Raw genomic sequence first — 25,173 nt, forward strand, 5'->3', positions numbered from 1 at the left:
AGAGCTTTCTTTTGGTGGTATTTGATCAGTATATAAAAAAACTATTTTTTTCCTCAGTTTAGACCGATATGTATTCTTCTACATATTTTTGGTAAAAAAAAATCGCAGTAAGCGTATATTGATTGGTTTTCGCAAAAGTTATAGCGTCTACAAAATAGGGGATAGATTTATAGCATTTTTATTATTATTTTTTTTTTTTACTAGTAATGGTGGCGATCTGCGATTTTTATTGTGACTGCGACAGTATGGCGAACACGTCTGTCAATTTTGACACATTTTTGGGACCATTGGCATTAATACAGCGATCGGTGTGATTAAAAATGCATTGATTACTGTAAAAATGTCACTGGCAGTGAAGGAGTTAACACTAGGGGAAATGTAAAGTGTGGCGCTAAAATGTTAGTGAAGGACAAAGGATGTAGGGAGAGGCTATCTGAAGAAACTAGTGCCTCTCTTATAGAAACATATGTAAATGATAGGGGGCAGTGAATGGGTTAAGTGTGTCCTAGTTTGTGTTCTAACTGAAGGTGGATGGGGACTGTGCAGGGAAGATAACAGATCGGCTGTTCTCCCCTCAGAGAACCAGAAATTGTTTACACACACAGTTCCGGGTTCTCTGTGTCTCATCGGCGATTGCGGGAGCCCAGCGGTGATCGAGACCGCCGTGCACACGAATCGGCTCGGGGGGGCGCGCAGCCGTTGCTATTCTGCCGCAGTACAACTGTGGCGGCTGGTCGGCATGTGGTTAACTGAGTACACTTACTAATTGCCTAACAAGACACATCCAATGAGATGAAATTAACCAATTGTATTGGGCGTGCGCTCTTATCAATGAGAAAACCGCAGTTACCCGAGCACCAGTTGCAGTTTACATACGCGGGTATTTATTATCATTATTTGTGCTTCAAAGTGCGCCGGTTCGCACGTTCGGTTAATGACTTTCCCAGCACCACTTCTTACTACCTAATGTATGAACTGGCGCAGCGCATTCTTCTTAGTAAATCAGCCCCTCTGTGTCTTGTTATATAATATCATCAAACCGCTTGAGAAATAAACACTTCTTTTTCCCTGAGCATTGATTGTGCTGGTTTGACATTGCTGTAAATAAATAGTAAATGTATTTTTACTTGCTGTTGTCAGATTGCAAGTTACAGGGTAATTTGTCACCCTTATTTTTACGCCTTTTCCAGCTTATTAGAGTTTTGTGGCCACAGGAAAAATGGAGTGGGGGGGATTCTGTTTGCCTGTTTATCTCTGCATAATATTCTTCTCATACAAGAAGACGGTGTTTAGCTGGTTGCTCGTCTGGCAGCCATATTGTATTCTTATAACTGGGCATTTGGGGTGTAGCGAAAGGAGGCCACAGTGAAAGAGCTTCAGGCAAATGTAGTAATGTGCATTTATCCTACAATTATGTAAATATGCTGCACAATTGCTAAACTGCTGTTTGGTAATATCCATATTAATGTACACAACAGCTGAAATTTCAAACAGGGCTTCTTTTTAGTAGCAGATTTGCTCCTTATAGAGTTTTGTGGTTTAGGCTAAACTGCTGACACATCTATTTTCCTGCAGCCACCCCTAAGGCAAGGCTTTGGTGGCCATGTGCACAATGCTGAAGGTGTTCTGTTCACACTATTGTTTTTTTTTAGATGTGTTGGTATCCCCCTCCCCATCCTGGCTTTAAAGCGGTAGGAATCTCAGCTTGCTCACTTGTACCTACAGGTACAGTGGGTATAGAAAAGAATCACCCCCCTTTAAAATAATCACATTTTGTTGCTTTGCAGCCTAAAATGAAGGCAGACACAGTATTTGTTTTATTCCGCTGTATTTACTAGTGCAACTTATAACATCCAAGTGAAAGATATAACATCAACATGTCAAAAATTAAAAAACAGAATCACTGAGTTGGAAAAAGGATCACCTCCTTATGTCAGTATTTTGTTGGACCACTTACAGCCTTTAGTCTGTTGGGATTTATCTCTACTAACTTTGCACATCTAGACTTTGCAATATTTGCCCATTCTTCTTTACAGAACTGCTCAAGTTTAGTTAAATTTGAGGGTGACCATTTGTGGACTGCAGTCTTCAAGTCATTCCACAGATTTTCAATGAGAATTAAGTCTGGGCTCTGATTAGGCCATGCAAGGACACTAATCTTTTTCTCCTTCAACCTCTCCTTCAACCACTGTGCGGTTATTCTTGCTGTGTGCTGTGGGGGGGGGGGGGGGGGCAGCAGATTTTCCTCAAGAATTTGATGGTATTTTGCCCCATCTATTTTTCTTCTCTCCTGATAAGTACCCCAGTCCCTGCTGCAGAGAAACACCCCCATAACAGGATATTACCTCCTCCATGCTTTACTGTAGGAATGGTGTTAATTGGATGGTGAGCTGTATTGGACTTTTGCCAGACATACAATTTGGTATTGAGGCCAAATAATTCACCTGACCATATCACATTTATCCATGTGGCCTCAAAATCTTCATGGTGCATTCAAGGTGGCAAACTGAGGCGGTGGGGGGGGGGGGGGTGTCAGACAATTGGAGCTTCCCCTTTTGGGTTGAACTCTGCTTTAATACCACTTTAAGAGCTTTCACTCCTCCGGGAAGGCTTTTCACAAGTTTTGGGCGGAGTCCCCCTGTGAGAAAGAGGTCTAGAGGTGTCTAGTCTCCTCCTGAGATGATCTTTTACAGCACAAATGAGAACTTTGCCTTGAGGTGCAACTCTAGTCAACAAATATTCTAGTTTTTCATCGTTTCTCTCAAATGTAATCACAATTTAGACTTGGCTCTCAAATACTCTGGTAGCGTGTTTTCCACACTAGAATTTCCAGTTTCACCAGGGCAATTTTTAAGGCAGGGCAAAAGGGGCAGCTGCTCTGGGCTCCGTCATTGTTGTGGGGCCCAAAGCAGCTGCCTCATACTTGACAACTATCCTGGTTTAAATTCCCTCGTCCCTTGAGGTTTTAGTCCTGTGCTGTATCCCAATATCTCAGTGTGAAGAGCAGCTAATAATGCTGCCCAGCTCTGCCCTATTGTTGTGTACAGATGACTCACCAGCAGACCCCGTGCTTACATGTAAATTACCGGCATTCATATGTAAATAGCGGTGGCCAGTGGCATTGATATGTATATCATGCCCCCTGAGGTCATATCCACAGTAATCTCTAGCAACCAATCAACAAGCAATAATCATGTGCTGTAACCTCTAGCAACTAATCAGTGAGCCGTAATGTGTGCTGTAACCTCTAGCAACCAGTCAGTGAGTGGTAATGATACACTGTAACCTCTGGCAAGCAATTGCAATAGCTGCCTGATCTGATTCAGTAAACTGATTTTGAGTCTAGCTGCTATTTATTGTATGTCTCAGAGCAGGTGGAGAGCAAAACTGCATGGGGAGGGCCCAAGAAAGGTTTTGCCCAGGGTCCAATCAATATTAAAGACGGCCCTGAGTTTCACCCAACTGTTGCTTCAGCTTTTGCATTATTGGTATTATGTATGAGTAATGTGCTGTAAACTAACTCACTAAACCATGGTGATTGGCATGTTGGCATTTCTTGCTGTTGGACTTTATGCACATCGAGGGGGGGTTGCTGCCCACTGCTTGTCATTGGTTGTGGGCTTCCTGAATTCAAGTTGAGCTTCTTAGCTTAGCTGATGAAGGAGACGGGGCCTCAGATAGACATTGCGGTCCGCCCCCTTTTCCCCTGTTACGGCTTCCACTGTTTTTCCATCTCGGCGGGGGTTTTTTGTCCATGCCCCTGCAACCTATCATCGGTCCTTACAGACTGCTGTCCTCTATGTATTCTCTGCCCTGTCTATTGGAACTGCTATACAAGTTTTAGCATATACAGTAAGTGCGCTACACATTACAATTGGTGATTTTATCTGCTTAAAACCTGACACTCCCCACTGTTCTCTTTCTTTACATGCCTATAAAGGATCCTTCCCAGATCTACCAGGAGTTGCCAGAGTCTGCTATTCACCTGTTCCCAAATTTTTTTAGTCATCATGTGAACACCATGGATTTTCTGTTTTTTTTTTTGTTCTGTTATTGTGACCGCTGATGGTTTTGTATATTTTACAAGCCTTTGAGAGAAATTAGATTTTTATACTACTTAATGGTGTCGCGATCCCCCTCTAATGGGTTATTAGTGGTAAATGAGGAAATAATTGTGACTTCAGTCTGAAAGACATCAAAACACCTTCCTTATGACCCAAATTATGAAAAGAAGGTCTATGATTCAACCAGTTGGCTCCAGAGCCAAATGATTGACAAGGATAAACCAGTGGCAAAGCTACACTCTTCAGTCTTGGCAGGAAAACGGAGGGATAGCACAGTAGGTCTAACCTATTCACATGGGAGGATACCCTTTTACCCATTTGGTTTCTGATGGGGTTAGCTATACCAGTACAGATGGTGCAAAATTCAGCTTCTCTTATCAGCGTCAGTTGAAGGGGTTGAGGAGTAAAGCAGCTTGTCTTGTTTTTATGGCTTCATTCTGCCTTAACCACTTTTAATTGGCACTCACTCAAAATTGAATAACCATTTTGGGTGGAATTGACCCCTTAAGAGACTTTCTGCAGTGTCCTTCAGTAAGATGTTTGACAGAAAGTCGACTGTTCTGAAAGTATTCCTCTCAAGCCAAATCACTTCTAATAATCTCCCGAAATGTGTACTGTAATCTTTGTTTACATATTAATGGCGGTTTTATTTAGACCAACTTACTGTAATTTAGTTTTCCCAGCCCTTTAAGATGCAAATGTCGTTAAGGTTTCTGTTGATTTATAAATAGTATAATTAGACTGTTCCTTGTAACGACTTTTATTGCCTAGTCAAACCTCCTCATTCAATTTCAAAATTGCCTTCTCAGTGAACTACGTTATATGTTCGCCAAGTAATGTCTCCTTTAATATGGCTTCCCTTTCATTTCTTTGTCCAGTCTGTAAATGAGCAATAAATTGTTTGATAAATCGGTCAGGGAGGTCACACTAGTCGTTAAGTGAATTACATGTGAGGAATTAAGATAATTTCCCACACAAGTCATTGATGCTTGCAGTTCTAAATGCAGGAGATGAGATTTTATACCTACAGCGTAGTTATTATTTTGGGGAGACTTCCAGCCAGTGCTGGCTTTAAAGGTTGTGCCAGTCTTGGGGCCTGCCTTGGCTTTAGTTTGTATCAGAACTGTTTCCCTCCCCTTGCAAGTCAATGGGAATGCAAAAGCAGCTTGAAGCAGGTTGATGCAGGTTAAAGGGAGGTTGATTGCAGGTTAGATGTACCTATGTGCAAACTGAATAATCTCAGAAATGTCTCAACGTCAAATTCATACTGAATGCACCTGAAATTTGCTGCCCTTGTACATCCACACAAATTCTAAGGGTGTAAATGGTCCCTCTGTCTTGATGCAGAGATTGTTTTCAAAGTGCTGCCCAATTGTAGAAAGGACCTTCGTAAAAGGTCTGTGGGATTGACTGCTAATTTTGGGTAATACTCTGGGGTCCAACGTTTGTTGTGGGACTTGGAATTTTATAGATTTTTTTGAAAAAAGGTAAGTGTAATTAACATCATTACACTAACCCCTGCCAACATAATGGTTTGCTTTGTTTGTCAAGCTCTACACTGACATTAGCACCCCTGCAGTGTCTCTAATTTTAAAAATGTAATCAGTTAGCTGCTTGTAATATCTCTGTAAGGGCCTGCGGTGACAGGCTTTGAGTTTGTGTCGATGGCATCTGGTTGAGACATTTCTGAGATAATTCAGAATTCATTGACAGACGCTGATGACCTACAGTGGATCTCTGTCTGACCTGCATTTGAACTGCTTCAGACAAGTTTTGCATTTTCATCGACTGAGGCCGGGTTTACATATATGCGGATTGGATGTGGGTTTCCCTGCATCCAATTTGCATGACAGGAGAGTGTGACTGTCTCTCAATAGAGCCGTTTCACACAGCTCCAGGGCGGCCGCGGTCCTAATTTGGATAGGGTCCTGTGTGTCTTCTGGTCCGATTCAGGTGCACATTCAGGCAAAAATTCAGACTTGATTCGAACCTGAATCGATGAACAGGGATGCACCGGACCCCATGCTGTGAGCTGCGGCCGCAGCATGTGTGAACGGAGCCCTATATGGGAATGCAAAACCCATCTAATGTGAACAAAAGCCAAGCTAAGAAGAAATCTGAAATTGAGTTGAAAGTCCTTGACTATTGCAACTTCCTTCTCATAGGCCTACCCCTCCATAGGCTATTCCCTCTTCAGCCTATCATGAATGCTGCTGCCAGACTTATCTACCTTACCAACTGCTCAGTGTCTGCCAACCCTCTCTGTCGATCCCTCCACTGGCTTCCGATTGCGAATTAAATTCAGAATGCTAATAACAACATACAAAGCCATTTACAACTCTGCCCCCAGCTACATCACCAATCGCGTCTCCAAATATGACCCAAACCGTCCTCTCCACTCCTCCCAAGACTGTGTTCAAGTTGTCTTGTCTTCTCCTCCCAGGCTCATCTCCAGGACTTCTCCAGTCTCTCTCATCCTCTGGAACGCTCTACCTAAATCTGTCTGGATATCTCCTTCTCTGGCTGCCTTTAGGCGATCCCTGAAAACACATCTCTTCAGGGAGCCTATCCTGCCACCAACTAACTGAACATTTATCACTTCCATCAGCTCATCCCCCACAGTTATAACTTTTTGTATCACTTATTCCACCATATTAGATTGTAGGCTCTTATGAGCAGGGCCCTCTTAACTTGTAACTCCCTTTATTTTGTGAAAGCGCTGCACAAATTGTTAGCACTATATAAATCCTGTATAAGAAAAATAATAACAAAAAGTCCTTACAGTATACTGTAATAGGCAAAGCAAGTCCGCTCTACAAACCATAAATATTTAGCAGTTAGGGCCTGTTCACTCTATATGCTTTAGGCTGCACTGGTCAGTCTTGCTCAATGCAGTACTAACGCATAGTCAATGCAAACTGCATTGTGCCTTTTGTGTTTGGTTCACACCACTGTGCTGCAGTGGTGGTCACTGAAAAATTAGGACATGCACCACAGCATGTTGCAACACTGCATACTCGCATTGCAACACTCTGCTGTGAATAAAGATCTGCCTTTGTGAGATTTCAATAAAGTTGTAAAAACTCCATGCGCACACCAGAGAGCCCAGTAGGACATGTCTGCTGGTGTGAATGAGCCTTTAAAGATCTAAACCCAATCTCTAAAATTTCATAGTTCCATATATGGTTTATGTTCAGCAACCTTGCTGATCCTACCATGAAGGCTCTTGCTTAGGCACATCCTGTAATGAGCCAATTGTCTCCCAGTTGTCCCAGCCTTTTTTATAGGACATCAGAGGCAGTCTGGGGGGCAGGGAGTCCCCTTCCGGCCGCTCTGATGGCCACACCGCTTCTGCTAAGAAGCGATCAGCTAGGAAACTGTCAGCCCAGTCTGCCCCTGCTCCTCACTCGCCCTCCCGCTAAATTTCACTCGCCAAATTTGAGCAGGCGAGTGGAAATTTTGAGGGCTGGCTTATGGTACACAGTGCTTTAGCTAACTAAACATCCAATTTGGGTTTTGATCTACTATAAACTCTTTAAAGTAACTCCACTTTGTTGCAGACTCCTACCTTTTTGTTATTCTGAAAAATCCCTGTGTGTTTGACTAGTGAGTCTAATGGGAGTGGTTTCATAATATCAACCAGCTGCTGCACCTGCAAAACTCTAATGAGGAAAATTGCAGGGGTCTGAATCGCTTTAGATGTGATTTCCTAGTGGAAGTATCTCACCATATTTTTGTTGCAGGAGTGCTGGAAATCTGACTTGTATCTTAGTGCAGACTTCTGGGAAAATCAGTAAGCCAATCACATAAGCAGGGCTGGGAAATTATGAACAGAGCAGCCGGCAGATAGAAGCTGTCGACAGATCCTCCCTCCCCTCTAATTGAAGTTTTGATACCCGATGTTTTCATCCTGCTAGCCTTGGTGGCTAAACAAGCTTTTTGTGACTTGTAAGACGTATGTCTTTTCAAGTCCTTTGCGTCTGGTAAGCCTCCTCAGATGTTATGGTGGTGGTTTTGACACACACATAGACGTCACATTGGATTTGGTGTTTCTCTGTCTCACCCACCAGTGACACCCTGTTGTTGTCCTCATCAGCTAATCCTCAGAGACTGTTGGTGGTGGTTTTTGATTTCCATCAAGGACACATCTTATTTATATGGACTTTATTTATGGTTGATTTATATTTTGATCCTGTTTTCACTTTTTCACTGGTGTATTTCTATTATGCTTTATATGTGATTTTGTATTAGTGCAACCAATTTTTTTCATTAAGTCACTTTTTCAAAATAATTTTTTGTTTGTTTTCTGGCCATTGCAAGATGGCTCGATTCTAACATTTCATTCTTATCTACTCATACACATAGCGCTACACTATATATATACTTGTCAATCACATAAGCAGGAAATTACATTTCTGGGGGGCATTCTGTACACATTCTGTATACAGAACACCTCCAGGTAGCCATATTGCATTGCATATTACAGAAAATTACAGAGCTGCAGATTAAAAAGGAAAGATTGTTTTTAATACCATTCAATTACAATATGACTTGTGCCACAATTGTATAAGCTAGATTATTATTATTATTAGATTTTTTTTTTTTTTTAATTTGCTATTTTTTTTTGCCCCACGGAAGTGGAGTTTAAACTCTTTTAGGGGACACCGCCTAGCCATTAGGTTGAACTATTCCACTTAGCACTTTTCGGTACCTTCAGTTTGCACAGGCTGTTCTATGCACAGGTTCACATTAAATTCTTCTTGCATTTTAGACCTACTGAGCGCATGTGGCCTTTCAGTGCGGTGCGAAATCTTTGATGTGTGTTTTTGTATGTGATATATCCTTATTGATGTAATCGAGAGATGAGGGGGGGCTTTGTTCTGTGTGTCTTTTCACTGCTGGGTACAGGAAAAGACCCCACTGATGGCCTTTTATATGTCCTGTACGTGGAATTTCAAGTATGTTTTAAAAGCATGGCTGGGGTGTGAGGTCACATTTGTCTCAGGTTGGTGGTAATCTAGCCTTTTGCATGATATATATAAAGATCACTTTAGTCAAAAGTTAACCTGACGCACTATTGTTTGAATTTAAAGGGGCACTCTATTCACAAAAAAAATCACCTTTAGATAAAATTAGTAATAGTATAGGTATTTCTCTTTTTAATAAGCAGTAGCACTGAAGATTCTTTTGCAGTAGCCTATAGCAACTTCGTTGTGTGGAGGAGGAGTCATTGGAAAGTTGACAATCACTCATGTGTCACATTCTGGAGGATTTTCAGCAGGTGCTTTCTCTTCACTACTGCAGAGATCAGCAGTGCAGGAAGCAAGAGCAGTGAGTATTCCATGCCTTCTTTGCATAGGCAGCTTTATTTAAGGTTGATTTAAGGACAGAGTCGCTTTAATGGTTCCTTTTAATCCAATTAGCCATTGGCTTTAAAGCTGTAGTATTTACCAGAAAGCTAAACCACTGTTATTTAATGTTCTGAAGTTAGAATAAAAAAAAAACAAACAAACTGTACAGCCACCTTTAGTTCTACCAACAAAACTATATAGTTTAACCACTTACAGACCGGAAGATTTTTACCCTTAATGGCCAGGCCATTTTTTTTGCGATACAGTATTGCGTCGCTTTAACTGACAATTGCGCGGTCGTGCAACGTTGTACCCAAACAAAATTTACGTTCTTTTTTTCCCCACAAATAAAGCTTTCTTTTGGTGGTATTTGATCACCTCTGCGTTTTTTATTTTTTGCGCTATAAACAAAAAAAGAGCGACATTTTAAAAAAAATATCTTTTACTTTTTGCTATAATGAATATCCCCCCAAAAAACCACATTTCTTCATCAGTTTAAGTCAATATGTATTCTTCTACATATTTTTGGTAAAAAAATTAGCAATAAGCGTATATTGATTGGTTTGCGCAAAAGTTATAGCGTCTACACAATAGGGGATAGATATATGGCATTTTTATTATTATTTATTTTTTTAAACTAGTAATAGCAGCGAACTGGGATTTTTAGCGGGACTTCAACATTGCGGTGGACAGATCGGAAAATTCTGACACTTTTTTGGGACCATTGACATTTACACAGCGATCAGTGCCATAAAAAATGCACTGATCGCTGTGTAAATGTCACTGGCAGGGAAGGGGTTAACACTAGGGGGCGATCAACTGGTTAAATGTGTTCCCTGGGAGGTGTTTCTAACTGTGGGGGAATGGGACTGACTGGAGGAGGAGACAGATCGCTGTTCCTAATCACTAGGAACAGCAAATCTCTATCTCCTCCCCTGTCAGAATGGGGATCTGTCTGTTTACATTGACAGATCCCGGTTCTGGCTCTCTTTCCCGTGATCGCTGGTGGCCGGCGGACATCGTGGCCGATGGCCACGAGCATCGGGTCCCCTGATGGCTATTAAAACCCTGCTATGGCTCTCAAAGGAGCCGACGTACAGCTGCGGGGATTTGCGGGAACGAGCCGACCTGACGGCGGCTGGTCGGCAAGTGGTTAAAGCTGGCTATACACTAGTAGAGTTTTGAATGAAAATTTGTAAAATTCTCAGTACATTCGACAGCTTGATGAACGTCAATTGAAAGTAGCTCAAATTTTTGTTTACTTTTAACAATCGATTTTGGAATGAATGGACTTTACTGAATGAAAACCACATATTCCTTTGGAAAAACATTTCTTTCCTGCTTTTCCAAATTTTCTTGTCACTGAGGTAAAAAAAGAACATTGATTCGGCCCCACTAACGACTAGATAATCAAACGTTCTTAAAATGAAAAACTCAAAATTCTAGTGGTGTATATAGCCAGCTTAATGAAGGATTCCAGGTATAGATCTTTTATACATATTTACATTGGTTCAGCTTCGACTAATGTAACTATGTATATACTATACCTGACTGATGCCCCTGGAAGCTGGAAATCACTGAAGTAGACTCTTGCCGCCGGGTCTTGTGCCCTGCATCATTCTGAACACAGGAGGTTGGCCGCTCAGCACGGGCACCAATCAGAGAATGCTCTGCATTTTATGAATAAATGCAAAGTATTCTCTGATTGGACGAGATAAAGAACGGGACATCACTGCGCTTCCTTTCCACCTCATCTAATCAGAGAATGGTTTGCATTCATTCAGAAACTGCAAAGCTTTCACTGAATGGCGCTGGTGCCATGCTAGTGTATAAGATATCCTTACCTGAAGTACTTCTTTAAAAGAGAAGTATGGGAATCTAAATAAAAACCTAATACTCACCTAGATGGCTGTAGCTATCCCCTGCTGCCTCTAAGATCGAGCATTGAGCGATCAAACACCGCTGATCCCTCAGCTCTTAGTCCTCAACCTGGAGAGAGCTGACAACTGTCAGTCACCGACTCTCTGCTTGGCCCCTTCAACACTCACTGGAGCACTGGGCTGTGGAGGGGACAGGAGTGACTGCTCAGGCTCTCAGCGGTGCACTGATAGCCCGAGCCAACTGTCAGTCCAGGCTTTTGGGCGGATCCTGACCATATATCTTGCCTGGACCAGCTTTGTGATGTCAGCCGACAGCAGGCTTTAGCCGGCTGTCAGCTGAAAACAGGCCACAGGAGTGCAGAATTAACTGTGACTCGCAGGAGAAGTATAGCCCAAAAAGCTTTGGCCATATTTCTCCTTTAAGGGTATGCCTGATTTGATACTGATAGGTTAAATAGGTTTTCATGTTAAGTGGTTTTGGTAATTCTAAAGGAGATTGTACAGTCAAATTGTATTATGTATGCCAAGTTTTGAAATAATGCTGATCTAGGGGACTGTAAGTATGGCCATGGGACATTGCAGGTTGGTAACATTAGTTTCTCTCGATTGTGGAAAAAACTCCCAGCAGTTATTTATGCAACGCCACGTTATGTGCAGGTATGTGGGCAGTATATTGGAGCAGTGAAAATGGAGCACATATTGCTTCTATAATGGCACATTGATTTCAAAATACTGTCTCGAAGAAGGTGTGGAACAGGTAATATGAAGCTAGGGAACTACAATAAGGAATATGATTGTATTCAGGCCTTAGCTGATACTGCATACTGTGGGAGGGTCTTAGACCTGTCTGCCATTGCATAGGAAAGATTGGTCTGCTTGCTCAGAGGACAGGCAATTGTCAAGGATGTGTTCCCGTCACCATTATAAGTATAGGTTTGTTTCCTGTAAACAATTTGTTTGTAACTATGAGGGGCTTCATGTTTGTCAGCTTGAATCAGTGAATGTGAAAAACTTGCGTTTAATGGTTCGTTGTCTGGAAAGCAGTGTTTGAAGAAAGTCTTAATTTCCTCCTACTGACTGAACTTTTTTAAAGTAGAGCTATAGGCAAATGTTTTTTTACATTCTGGATAAAGCAGGGAAGGGTTATAACCTCTGTCAGATTTTTTTTTCACCATCGGTGACCTCCCACTGGGGAGATTACTTCCTGTCCCATAGCCAAACAGAAAGTGAGAGGAAATCCCTGCAAATTAGGGGAACCCCCAGGTCACCAGAACTAGTGTCCCCATTGGATAATTTACTCTCTATTACTTTTATGGGGAACAACCCACAATTTGGATTTTTATTTTACTTTCTCTTTCGATGATAATGGTAAACAGGACAAATAGAGAGGGTGAATCTTCTTAACAAGGGCTTGGACAGCAATAACAACTGACAAACGTTCTAATGCCTCTGCACTCTATCCAAAAACTATGAAAAAAGTTTTGCCCTTAATTATACTTTAAGAAGATGATTTTTCTTGTAAACTCTCCATCCCCAAACTATAATCAGATTTTTTTTGTATTTGTGGGTTAAATTTAGACTTTCTCATGGGCTCATCCACACATATTACCAACGCAGACCCATCTGTTCCAGGACTACACCCAAAGTAGATTTTCCATCTTAGGCTGAGAAAGCCATTCCAGAATTCCCAGATGCACCTTGTTTGACAGGCTTTAGATTTGTGTTGATAGCATCAGTTTTAGGCAGGCCATACATGGTTCGGATCTCGGCCGAGGTTCGAACCGTGTATGGGCAGGGTGAATGTACCAAGTTGGGTACAACCAGCAAGCCGGGTATTACCTGTGATTATCACTAGCGGCTGCTATAGCTGCTAGCAATAATCTCTGTCTTCTTCCGGAGGGGTATGCCTTCCAAAAAGTTCCATTTTGGACTTATCTGACCAGAGCACCTTCTTCCACATGTTTGCTGTGTCCCCCACATGACTTTTCACAACCTGTAAACGGGACTTCTTATGGCTTTCTTTCAACAATGACTTTCTTCTTGCCACTCTTCCATAAAGACCAGATTTGTGGAGTGCACGACTAATAGTTGTCCTGTGGACAGATTCTCCCACCTGAGCTGTGGGTCTCTGAAGCTCCTCCAGAGTTACCATGGGCCTCTTGGCTGCTTCTCTGATTAATGCTCTCCTTGCCCGGCCTGTCAGTTTAGGTGGACGGCCATGTCTTGGTAGGTTTGCAGTTGTGCCATACTCTTTTCATTTTCAGATGATGGATTGAACAGTGCTCCGTGAGATGTTCAAAGCTTGGGATATTTTTTTATAACCTAATCCTGCTTTAAACTTTTCCACAACTTTATCCCTGACCTGTCTGGTGTGTTCCTTGGCCATCACGATGCTGTTTGTTCACTGAGGTTCTCTAACAAACCTCTGAGGGCTTCACAGAACAACTGTATTCATAGTAAGATTAAACGCCATACAGGTGGACTTAATTAGGTGACTTCTGTAGGCAATCGGTTCCACTAGATTTTAGTTAGGGGTATCAAAGTGAAGGGGGCTGAATACAAATGCACCACACACTTTTCACATATTTATTTGTAAAAAACAATTTGCAAATCATTTATCATTTTCCTTCCACTTCACAATTATGTGCCACTTTGTGTTGGTCTATCACATAAAATCCCAATAACATACATTTATGTTCTTGGTTGTAACATGACAAAATGTGGAAAATTTCAAGGGGTACGGATACTTTTTCAAGGCACTGTATAATAGAAAATTGGGTAATGCAGGTACAAGATAGAGATACCTTTTATTATGCCATTGTGGAAAGGGGAAAGAGGCACAAACCACTAAAAAAATCTCAAGGTGTAGTCAAACCAACAAAATTGAAGCAAAAACTGAAAGGCCTGAGATTTGTGTAGAACTGGCCTTTAAGAGACTGTAGACAAGATTCCATGTTTCCCTGCGGCACTGGCCTCACTTTCATGTTGCTGATTGGGCCTTTGTGCCAGTGTCCCATCAGTATGTCCTAGACTGTCTTTCATATAGCCCATCAGACATTTGCAAACCAAAGTAACGTTTGAGCTGGGTGAGAGCAAAAGAAGTGCGTTTGTTTGTGTGTTTGGTTTGCCTTTGTAACAGAAGAGCTGTGTCTTGTGTTCCCGTCTTCAGAGACACTTGGAATACATTTCATCCCAGCAGCTGCTTTCTTTCTTAAAATTGTACTGGAGTGACACCGGCATTAACACCTCACATTCTGCTCTAGACTTATTCACTGATATATGGATCTGGGTTACTTGTATTCTTTGTACAGCGGTGTTCAAAAGGGATTTTTATTTCTTTATTTATTTTACTCATTTATTTTGTGTAGCGTTAGACAAAGCACACTGAACTCTGCACATCAGTCCTTACCCTTGAAGCAGCTTTTTACTGTCTTATGTCCCTACCTTATTCATACAGACAGAGCTACAGAATACACACAGTTTAGGTGGAAGTCAAAGTGTTAATAAACCCACAACAGTAAAATCAGATAAGATTAACCTCTAAGCCCCCAACTTATTTTATTGAGGTTAGTTTTAATTTACTTGTTATTAAAGTGTTACTAAATCCACAACAGTAGAATCAGTCTGTATATTCAGTAAAACATGCTTGTTATACTCACTGTGAAACCTAAGGGGTTAATCCTCTGCATTGTGTAAAAAGGCTGTTTGATCCTGTCCTCTCCTTTTTTTTTTCTTTTTTTTTTACTGTCTCCAATCCATCTGCTGATAGAACAGAGCCTTGGGGGGCACTCTGCACATGCTCAGTTTGGTGTGTTTTGCTAGAGAGTTTTTTTTTTTCTTGGGAGGGTGCATGTGTTCAGCACAGGGCCAATCAGCACTGTCCAGACAGAGGGTCGGGGGTCCTGCATAGGACAGTCAGGGTAGAATGAAAACTCCTCCTACAAGCTTTAAGCAGACACTCATAAAAGTCATAAGAATGCTATATACTACTAATGAGAAAAGGTATTTTGCAGTTTATATATATTTACTAAAATAATTGCATTTCAGTATTCTGTGGGAGACCAAATATAGTGAATGGAGGGTACTGGGTTTGGAAACACTTTAACCACTGCCTGCTAACAGTACATTTACTGCTAAAGGGCGGCACCGCATCGTACCCGTACATCGTGGTGAACTTCCTTGTTTTTCAGGTGTATGTGCACGCCCCCCGCTGAACTGTGCTGTGATTGGACACAGCACAAGTTTGTCAGCAGGGTCCAGACAACGATTTTAGCTGTATACCTGCTGATCGGCTGTGGCTAATCACAGTTCTGTGTTTAAAAACAGAATACAGAACAGCAATCTGACTTCTCCCTTAAATCAACTCTGAGTTCAGAGAGAAAAGAGAGCCAGATCCTGTGAGTAAAAGCAGCACACATTATACTAGTTAGGCACAGAGTTAACCCCTTGATTGCCCTTCTGATCACTCCTATTAGTGTCATTAGTACAGTGTACAGTATTATCACTGATTACCCTATTAGTGTCAGTAGACAAATTCCGTATTTATCGGTGTATAACACGCACCGGCGTATAACATGCACCCCAAGTTTAGGAGGGAAGTTTAAGGAAAAAAACTTTTAGGAGGGAAATTTAAGGAAAAAAGCTTACATTTGAAGTGTGTATCTGCAGCCTTGCCCAGTGTCCAGCCTTGCCCAAAATTGCAGCATTATCGCTTTTTAAATGATTGCGCCGCCGAGATTTTTTTAAATTATTGCGCCGCTCGTTTCACAGTTCCACCCCTTGGCCCAGCTCCTATGATGGACACATCACCGGTCCAATGGTGAGACGTAAAGGCTAGGAGGCGGGACTGTGAGCTGAGCCGAGTACACAGTACACTCGGTCTTTTTCCGTGACGCTCGCTCCTCTTTCACTCAGACAGCATGGAAGCGGGGCAGCCTGACTGCGAGTGCAGCTGAGAGGAGCCGAGCTGAGTACACAGTACACTCGGCTCGGTTCGGTCTTTTTCGGTGGCGCTCACTCCTCTTCCCCACACAAACAGTGGGGATCGGCGTATAACACGCAACCACGATTTTCCCCTGAATTTAAGGGGAAAAAAGTGTGTGTTATACGCCGATAAATACGGTAATTATTGGAAAGAGTCTCTGTAGGGTGCCACATCTGAATATCTAAATCAAAAGAAGAGAAATCCCCTAACTGGATTTTAAATGCACTGAGGTTCCATAGTGAATAGAAAAGTATTAATTTTATTAGTCGCCAAAATTGTTGCATGGGATACAGAATAAAAAACGGAATGTTAGCAACAATGCATATGTATTCTGACAGTCAACATATCAATTGACAATATTTCTTTATAGTTTTCCAAAGCGTTTCAGAGTTTCCAGAATCTCCTTCGGGGGTATATGAAACAGTCAATCCTATATCTATAATATATTAATAAACAGTTTAAGAATATAGACTTAATAACCATATAAATAGATGATACATGATATATGTACTTACATATATTTCTGAAACTGTCATATGCATAAACATTGGAATGTTCATGCATATGACAGTTTCAGAAATATATGTCCCCCTTATACATTGTAAAGCGCTGCGTAAACTGTTGGCGCTATATAAATCTCGTATAATAATAATAATAATAATAATAATAATAATAATAATATGTAAGTACACATGTCATCTGTACTCATTACTAACAATGCACTTTGCTATCTATTTGTATGGTTATTAAGTCTATATGCACAAACTGTTCATTAATATATGATAGCTATAGGATTGACTATTGTATATACCCCCGAAGAAGGAGATTCTGGAAACTCTGAAACGTGTTGGGTGAACTATAAAGAAATATTGTCAATTGATATGTTGACTGTCAGAATACATATGCATTGTTGCTAACATCCCATTTTTTATTCTGTATCCCATGTAAAAAAAGTTTTGCGACTAATAAAATGTATACTTTTCTATTCACCATGGAACCTCAGTGCCTTTAAAGTCCAGTTAGGGGATTACTCTTCTTTTGTATTAGTGTCACTAGGGACGTCCGTGTCTTTCTACCAATGGCTTGTGAAGTCTCTCGTAGTAATGAGAGTTTAGTCCGGTCTTGTGGGACAATTGTAACATCATCTTTTTAGGTAACATTAGCTGCTTTTTGCTACAAAGGAGACCGATAACACAGAAACGGTGCACCTAGCATAATAATATTTGTGAATACATTGTTAAACATTTTTCGTTACATGTAGATATGGGGCCATACACACTAGGGGGAATTTATCAAAACTGAGGGAAAACAATCTGGAGTAGCTGTGCATGACAACCAATCAGCTTCTATGGTCAGGTTGTTCAATTAAAGTGATTATAAAGCTATATATTTTTTTTTTAATAACATACATGTTTTACTTACCTGCAATGTGCAATGGGTTTTGCACAGGGCAGCCCTGATCCTCCTCTTCTTGGGTCCTCGGCCGGTGCGCTGGGCTCCTCCTCCTCTCCGTGTGCCATCATAGGAAGCCGTTTCCTATGGTGGCACATGTGCGGGTTCAGCGTGTCCATTGACACACACAGTGCGGCCTGCCCCCCCGATCCCTGGTCACTGGATTTGATTAACACCAGCGGGAGCCAATGGCTCTCAATGAGCCCAAGGAGGAAGGAGAGAGAGAGCAGTGCCGCTGCTCTCGGGCACAACGCTGGATTGAGATGGTGTAAAAAACAACCTTAGCCTGTACAACCACTTTAAGCGTTGGAAATAAAAGATAGAAGCTGATTGGTTGACATGCACAGCTGCTGCAGATTATGGTTGCTCCAGTTTTGATAAATTCCCCTCATTGTATTTAGGAACAGTGTTTGTTACTCTTTTATATAAGAGTAACGGATACTTTAAGTTAACTGGTCTTTTAAACAATGTGCGGACAGAGCGAATCTAGCCCTTCTCCCGTAATTGCACCTATAACTTTAAAGTTTTGCTCCCATGCCAAGGAAAACGGCTGCTGCTGATTTTGGAAAAGAATTCCTCGCAGGCATCTATATACGTCTGCCAAGATACACCTTTTACTTATTGCTCTGATAAAACCTTATTAGATTCAATTTTCGTGATTAGTATGAATGACTGCAGAGGAATACAAATAGAGTATTACTCGGAGAGAGAAAAATTACATGCTTGGCCTGTTCTTCAGACAAAAAAAAGCAACACACACAGGTCCTGTAACCCAATCTCATGGTTTCATTTGTTTATATAATATTTTTTATAGCATGTTTAAATTGCACAAGATTAGTATGTAACAATTCCGTGAATGCGCGAGTCACCACTGTAGCCTGTGGTTGACCGCTGACTTTGTAACAGATGTGACATGGTGTCACTGGCCTCAGGAGTCACCCAAAACCGCAGCAGGTACAGTGCTGCAACTGTCATCATGGACCATTAAGTGACATTTCTTTATCGTACATCACGGGACACAGAGCACCATAATAATGACTATGTGGGTTATACGCTTACCTTTAGGTGATTGGACACTGGCAACCAATAGTAAGACGGTTCCTCCCATATAACCCCTCCTCTACAGGAAGTGCCTCAGTTTTTTCGCCAGTGTCTTGAAGGTGATGGTCATGGCTGTTGAAGCTCTTCAGTTTTCTTCAAAGAATGTCCCTCGTTATAATCGGATCCATTCGGACGGATGGCATTACAAAGCTAAAGTGGATGGTACCCAAACCTCGGTATTGCTTGTAATGTGTCCTATATAGGCGCTGGACCCTTGTTAAGTTGGTATTCCTTGTCAATCTTGCCCAAGGAAACCAGAAAGGGTGCTTTACAGGTCCAGGGGTGTGGACCCCAATATATGGGGGACCCGGTCCCTGAAGGTCCTTAGAGGCGCTACCCGCCGTGATGGGGGAAGTTTGGGCCTGGCAAGACAGGCCCTGCTGCTTGGGATGGTGAGTACTCCCTTTGGGATTTTATATATACATATGTATTTCCCTTTGTAAACTGCTGGTGTAAGCCTAGATCCTATGTCCAGGATTACAGAGGACCGTTTTTTTCAATTTTGGCGTGCAAGTGCGCATGCGCCGCGTGTTGGCCACGTGCGCGCCGCCGGTGTGCGTGTGCACCGCTGCTGTCCGCATCACAGGTGCACCGCGTGCGTCAGGACGGCGCATGCACCATGCGGTAGGTGTGCCGCAGGTCGCTGATGCGCGCGCTCGCTCTCCAGCTAGTGATTATAGGCATGGAGCTCCAGGCGTGCGCGTGGAGCAAGCAGAGCGAGTGGTGGGCACGTGAATCTGGTGGTCTTGGACACAGCGGTGACAAGTTAAAGACCAGTTGTAGTTTGTGGGGAGTACTCCTTTTTTCCTCCTCGTGTGTAAGCAATGTCTTCCAGAAAACAAGGAACAGGGAACAAGGCAAGCACAGGGGTAAGAGTCCCTCCACAAAAAACAGGTGACCAACCCCATGCTGATGCAGCCTCAGTTTCTCCTGAAGGACCTGCGGCTTCTGACCTGGCTGAGCCATTGCACTTGTCAGGCATAGTGGCCACTACCAATGTACCTGCCTCAGCTTATGTTACAAAGGATGATTTGGCATCTGCCTTAGCGGGCTGTGAGGGCAAAATAGCTGGCATGATTGCCTCTGTAACACAGGAGGGGAGGAAGCGTAATAGATCTCCCTCCCCTGAGCCTGGGCCAAGTGAAGAGTCACTAGAGCACCAGGACTCTTAAAACCAGATGGGTCCAGGTGATCTGGAACCAGAATGGGCAGAGGATTTGGAAGAGGTGGTCATAAAGGACCGAGAGGAAGGAGAGGCTGAAGAATCCTCGGCTGACGACTCTGGCTCTGAAGAGCCAATTTCAGCCTTCCATTCCCAAAAATTGTTTATCCAATCTCTAATGGAGATGGTACGAATTGGGTTTAAGTTACCCCCGGTTCAGAAGTCTGCACTCTCCTGTTCTACTTTGGGATCTTTGCGACCTCAGCAAATTTCCCAAGTGTTTCCCTTGCATCCTCTACTGTAGCAGGTGGTTTACGCGGACTGGAAGCATCCGGACAGGATATACTTACCTCCAAAAAGGTTTTCTGTCTTATATCCTATGGAGGAGAAGTTCAGAAAAAAATGGGGCACTCCCTTGGTGGACGCTGCCATATCTTCTGTGAATAAAAATTTAACCTGTCCAGTGGATAATGCCTAGGTATTCAAGGATCCGGCTGATAAAAAGCTAGAGTCCTTATTAAAGGCCTCCTTTTCGGTGGCTGGTGCAGCAGTTCAGCCAGCAGTCACAGCTATTGGGATTTGCCAATCCCTAAAAGATCGTTTTAAAAAGTTGGTAAAGAACGTACCTTGCCAGGAGGAATCTGCTGAGGAGTTATCGGAGATTCCTCACGCCTTATGTTTTGCGGTAGACGTATTGAAAGACTCAATTCAACAGATGTCTCGTGTTGCTTTACTGTCAATTCATATGTGCAGAGTCTTGTGGCTACAGAACTGGTCTGCTGAAACGCCATGTAAAAGGCTACTCGCAGCTTTTCCATTTCATGGAGAGCGCCTGTTTGGTGAGGATCTGGATAAATACATCCAAAAGATCTCTGGTGGAAAGAGTGCCCTGCTTCCTATTAAAAAGAAAGGGAAGCAACCCTCTTATAAAATTCCTAATGCTCCAGGACCTGGTGCCTCTTCCCCTAAGCGGTATCGACGGCCTCAGCTGTCTGGGTTCAAAAGACCCCAGGGTCAGAAGAAACCCTGGGCCCCAAAGACACCCAAGCCCAACTCCAAGTCTACCTTGTGAAGGGGCGCCCCCGCTCAGGGGTGGGGGGCAGGCTTCGGCTGTTTGGGGAGGCCTGGGAAGAACTGGTTCAAGACAGATGGGTCATTTCCACTGTAAAATACGGTTACAGAATCGAATTCCGGGAGATCCCCCCGAACCAATTTCTGTACTTAAGGGTCCCATCGGATCCAGAGAAAAGAAGATGCCTATTCCTAGCTTTACACTATCTGCTGACGCAGGGGGTAATTGTAAAGGTTCTGCATGAGGAAAGATTCAAGGGGTTTTATTCAAACCTATTCACCGTGCCAAAACCAAATGGGGAAGTAAGGCCCATTTTGGACCTCAAGGCTCTCAACTTCTTTGTAGACGTCCGATCCTTCCGCATGGAGTCGGTTCATTCAATAATAAAGTCCCTGAGAAAGGGAGACTACTTAGCGTCCATAGATATCGAGGACGCATACCTTCATGTGCCGATCTTTGGTCCACATCAAAGTTTTTTATGCTTCGCTGTCGAGAGCAGGCATTTCCAATTTGTGGCACTATCCTTCGGTCTGGCCACGGCCCCCAGGGTCTTCACAAAGATTCTGGCCCCAGTATTGGCTTCCCTGAGGTCTCAGAAAGTCTCCGTAGTAGGATATCTGGACGATCTTCTAAGGGAATGTTCTCACCCCATACTAGTTCAGAACGTGTCAAGAACAGTACGGGTTTTACAACACCTAGGTTGGATAATAAATATGGACAAATCAGTTTTTTGTCCAACCCAAGCCTTGGTGTATCTGGGTCTGGTCCTGGACACTGCCCAAGGAAAGGTGTTTCTTCCGCCCTTAAAGGTCGCCTCAATAGTGGAACTTGTACAGAAGGTGAGAAAAGAACTAACACCTTCTGTTCGGCTGTGCATGAGGTTACTGGGCAAGATGGTGTCATCCTTCAGCGCAGTGCCATATGCACAGTTCCACTCCAGAGTATTCCAGAACAGTATTCTAAAGGCCTGGGAGAAGTCAGCTTGAACCCTGGATCAGCCCATGGTTCTATCTCCACAGGTTCTATGGAACCTCTCTTGGTGGTTAAGAACCAGCAACTTAAAAAGAGGGAAATCTTTCCCACCGGTTGCCTGGAAAGTTGTAACCACAGACGCCAGTCTTCTCGGTTGGGGAGCAGTCCTAGAGGAAGCATCTGTTCAGGGAATATGGACCCAGACAGAAAAGACCCTGCCCATCAATCTATTGGAAATCAGGGCAGCTCGCCTGGCTCTGCGATTCTGGACATCCAGATCGCGGGGGCTTCCTGTCAGAGTCCAGTCCGACAACTCCACAGTAGTGGCGTATATCAACCACGAGGGAGGTACCAGGATTCGGGCAGCCCAAAGAGAGGTAGATCATATATTGACTTGGGCAGAAAAACATGTGCCGTTTCTGTCGGCAGTGTTTATTCCGGGGGTGGACAACTGGCAGGCGGATTTCCTAAGTCGCCAAAAATTGTTACCAGGGGAATGGTCCCTGCATCCCGAGGTTTTTCTACAGATCTGCCAATACGGGGGACCCCAGATGGGGTTCTACTGGCATCAAGATTCAATGGCAAGCTGGACAGGTTTGTGTCCAGGACCAAGGATCCGCTTGCGGTCGGGATAGACGCATTAGTGGTTCCTTGCGATCAGTATTCTCTGATATATGCCTTCCCTCCGATCCAAATTTTGCCGCACTTACTACGCAGAATACGGGAGGAACGGAAGCCGGTGATCTTAGTGGCCCCAGCGTGGCCCAGGAGATCATGGTACTCGGAGATTGTGAAATTAGCAGTAGGGGACCCGTTGGTCCTTCCTTGCCGTCCAGACCTATTGTCTCAAGGGCCCATATTCCATCCTTCTTTATGGTTGCTGAATTTGATGGCCTGGCTATTGAGGCCAGACTATTGAAAGACCGTGGTATTATGGGTTTAGTCTTGTCCACTTTGATAAACGCTAGAAAGTCAGTTTCTAGAGCTAGCTATTATAGAATCTGGAAGTCATACATTTCTTGGTGTGAGAAAAGGAAATGGAACCCTCATAGGTATACGATTGGAAGGGTGCTCGCCTTTCTCCAAACAGGAGTAGACTTGCAGCTTGCTTTAAGGACAATCAAGGGACAGATTTCGGCCTTATCGTTTTTTTTCCAAAGACCAATTGCATCCCATTCTTTGGTGCAAACCTTTGTCAAGGGAGTAACACACTTGAGGCCACCGCTTAAACCACCTTTATGTCCTTGGGACCTAAATTTGGTACTGTCAGCCTTACAGAGTCAGCCCTTTGAACCTATTAGGCATATCCCTTTTGTCTTATTGACCAGGAAATTAGTTTTCCTAGTGGCTATAACATCGGCTAGAAGGGTGTCAGAATTGGCAGCCCTTTCGTGCAAATAACCTTTTATGATTCTTCATGAGGACAGAGTGGTCATGCGCCCTCGTCCGGATTTTCTACCGAAGGTAGTTTCCAAATTTCATTTGATCAGGATATCATTTTACCTTCCTTTTTTCTAAACCCTAAGACTAGGGAGGAAAAGTCGCTTCACTCACTGGATGTGGTGAGGGCGATAAAAGTTTACTTGGAAATGTCAGCTCCCTTTCGGAAGACTGACTGTTTTTTTGTCTTGCCTGAGGGTCCTAAGAAGGGACAGCAGGCAACAAGTTCAACTATATCCAGGTGGATTCGTCAGGCTATTATCCAGGCGTATGGATTAAAGCACAGGGTTCCACCCTGGGATTTAAGAGCACACTCCACTAGAGGGGTTAGTGCATCATGGGCAGTACACCAGCAGGTGTCTATGGCTCAGGTTTGCAAAGCGGCCGCTTGGTCTTCAGTTCATACGTCCACCAGGTTTTTCCAGGTGGATGTGAGATCTCAAAAAGAGACTGTTTTTGGCCACAGCGTGCTGCAGGCAGCTTTATAGTCTCAGGCCCGTTGGGCTTAGGGATAATGTGTCCCCCCCCCTCAGATGCATTGCTTTAGAACATCCCACATAGACATTATTATGGTGCTCTGTGTCCCGTGATGTACGATAAAGAAAAACGGATTTTTAAAACAGCTTACCTGTAAAATCCTTTTCTTGGAGTACATCACGGGACACAGAGGTCCCTCCCCTCTTTCTGGGATCGTCATTGCTTGCTACAAAACTGAGGCACTTCCTGTAGAGGAGGGGTTATATGGGAGGAACCGTCTTACTATTGGTTGCCAGTGTCCAATCACCTAAAGGTAAGCGTATAACCCACATAGTCATTGTTATGGTGCTCTGTGTCTACAGAAAGGATTAAATACGCTGTGCTTCCAGCACATAGGACAACTGGATCATGGCTCTCACACACTCGGCTCTCTTGCAGTCTGGCATGCCCGCTGAACACTGCTCTAATCAATATTTTACTCCCTGCACAGTGCTGTTGATTAGAGCAGTGTTCAGAAATGGCATGTTAGAGAGTTGGGCTGTTATTACTGTGTCTGATCCTCCTCTTCTAGTGTCATCAGTTGGTTCAGCTCCTAGTACATAGCACCCAACTGTTCCTCATTAGGAGGGACTGGTCCTCACTTGGGGAAAATTCCCTTTGCCCCTTTTACTTTCTAAAATGTCCCTCTCTTTGGTCTGACCTATAGACCTAAATAAAAAAAATGTAGTGTTTAAAGTGGTTTTAAAGGCATGCATGAAGGTAAAGTGTGACGCCCCCCCAAGGCCCTCCTAATACTCACCTGAGCCACCGGTCGATCCAGTGATGTGCACGAGAGCTGAGCTTCTCCCGTGCCTCTCTTTCCTCATTGGCTGAGACAGCAGTGGCTCCTGCTACTGTCAATTACAGCCAGTGGGCCAATGAGGAGAGGGCAGGGGGCGGCTGAGCCGCGGCTCTGTGTGTCTTATGGACACATATAACAAGGCTCCAGGGCGAACGTGCATCAGTGCCCCAAGATTAAGCGGCATGCTATTGGGAGCACTTGCTGAAGAGGAGGAGCCAGAAGCGCCGGCATGGGACCTAAAAAGAGAAGGTTTGGGGCTGCTCTGTGTAAAACCACTGCATAGAGCAGGTAAGTATAAGAAGTTTATTTGTCATTTACCCCTGATCAACATGCTAATAAACGTTTTAAATCAAATCTTTCCATTTTCATTATACACC

The 25,173-nt window shown here is 43.3% G+C and overlaps 1 protein-coding gene across 6 annotated transcripts in view; it reads left to right on the forward strand.

The window, feature by feature from the left end:
- GTDC1 (glycosyltransferase like domain containing 1) overlaps positions 1-25,173 on the forward strand; it is a 465,360-nt gene that overhangs the window by 139,099 nt on the left and 301,088 nt on the right. The gene's annotated exons all lie outside the window — the stretch shown is intronic.

The sequence above is a fragment of the Aquarana catesbeiana genome, linkage group LG06, assembly GCF_042186555.1.
Source record: "Aquarana catesbeiana isolate 2022-GZ linkage group LG06, ASM4218655v1, whole genome shotgun sequence".
Taxonomy (NCBI): Eukaryota; Metazoa; Chordata; class Amphibia; order Anura; family Ranidae; genus Aquarana; species Aquarana catesbeiana.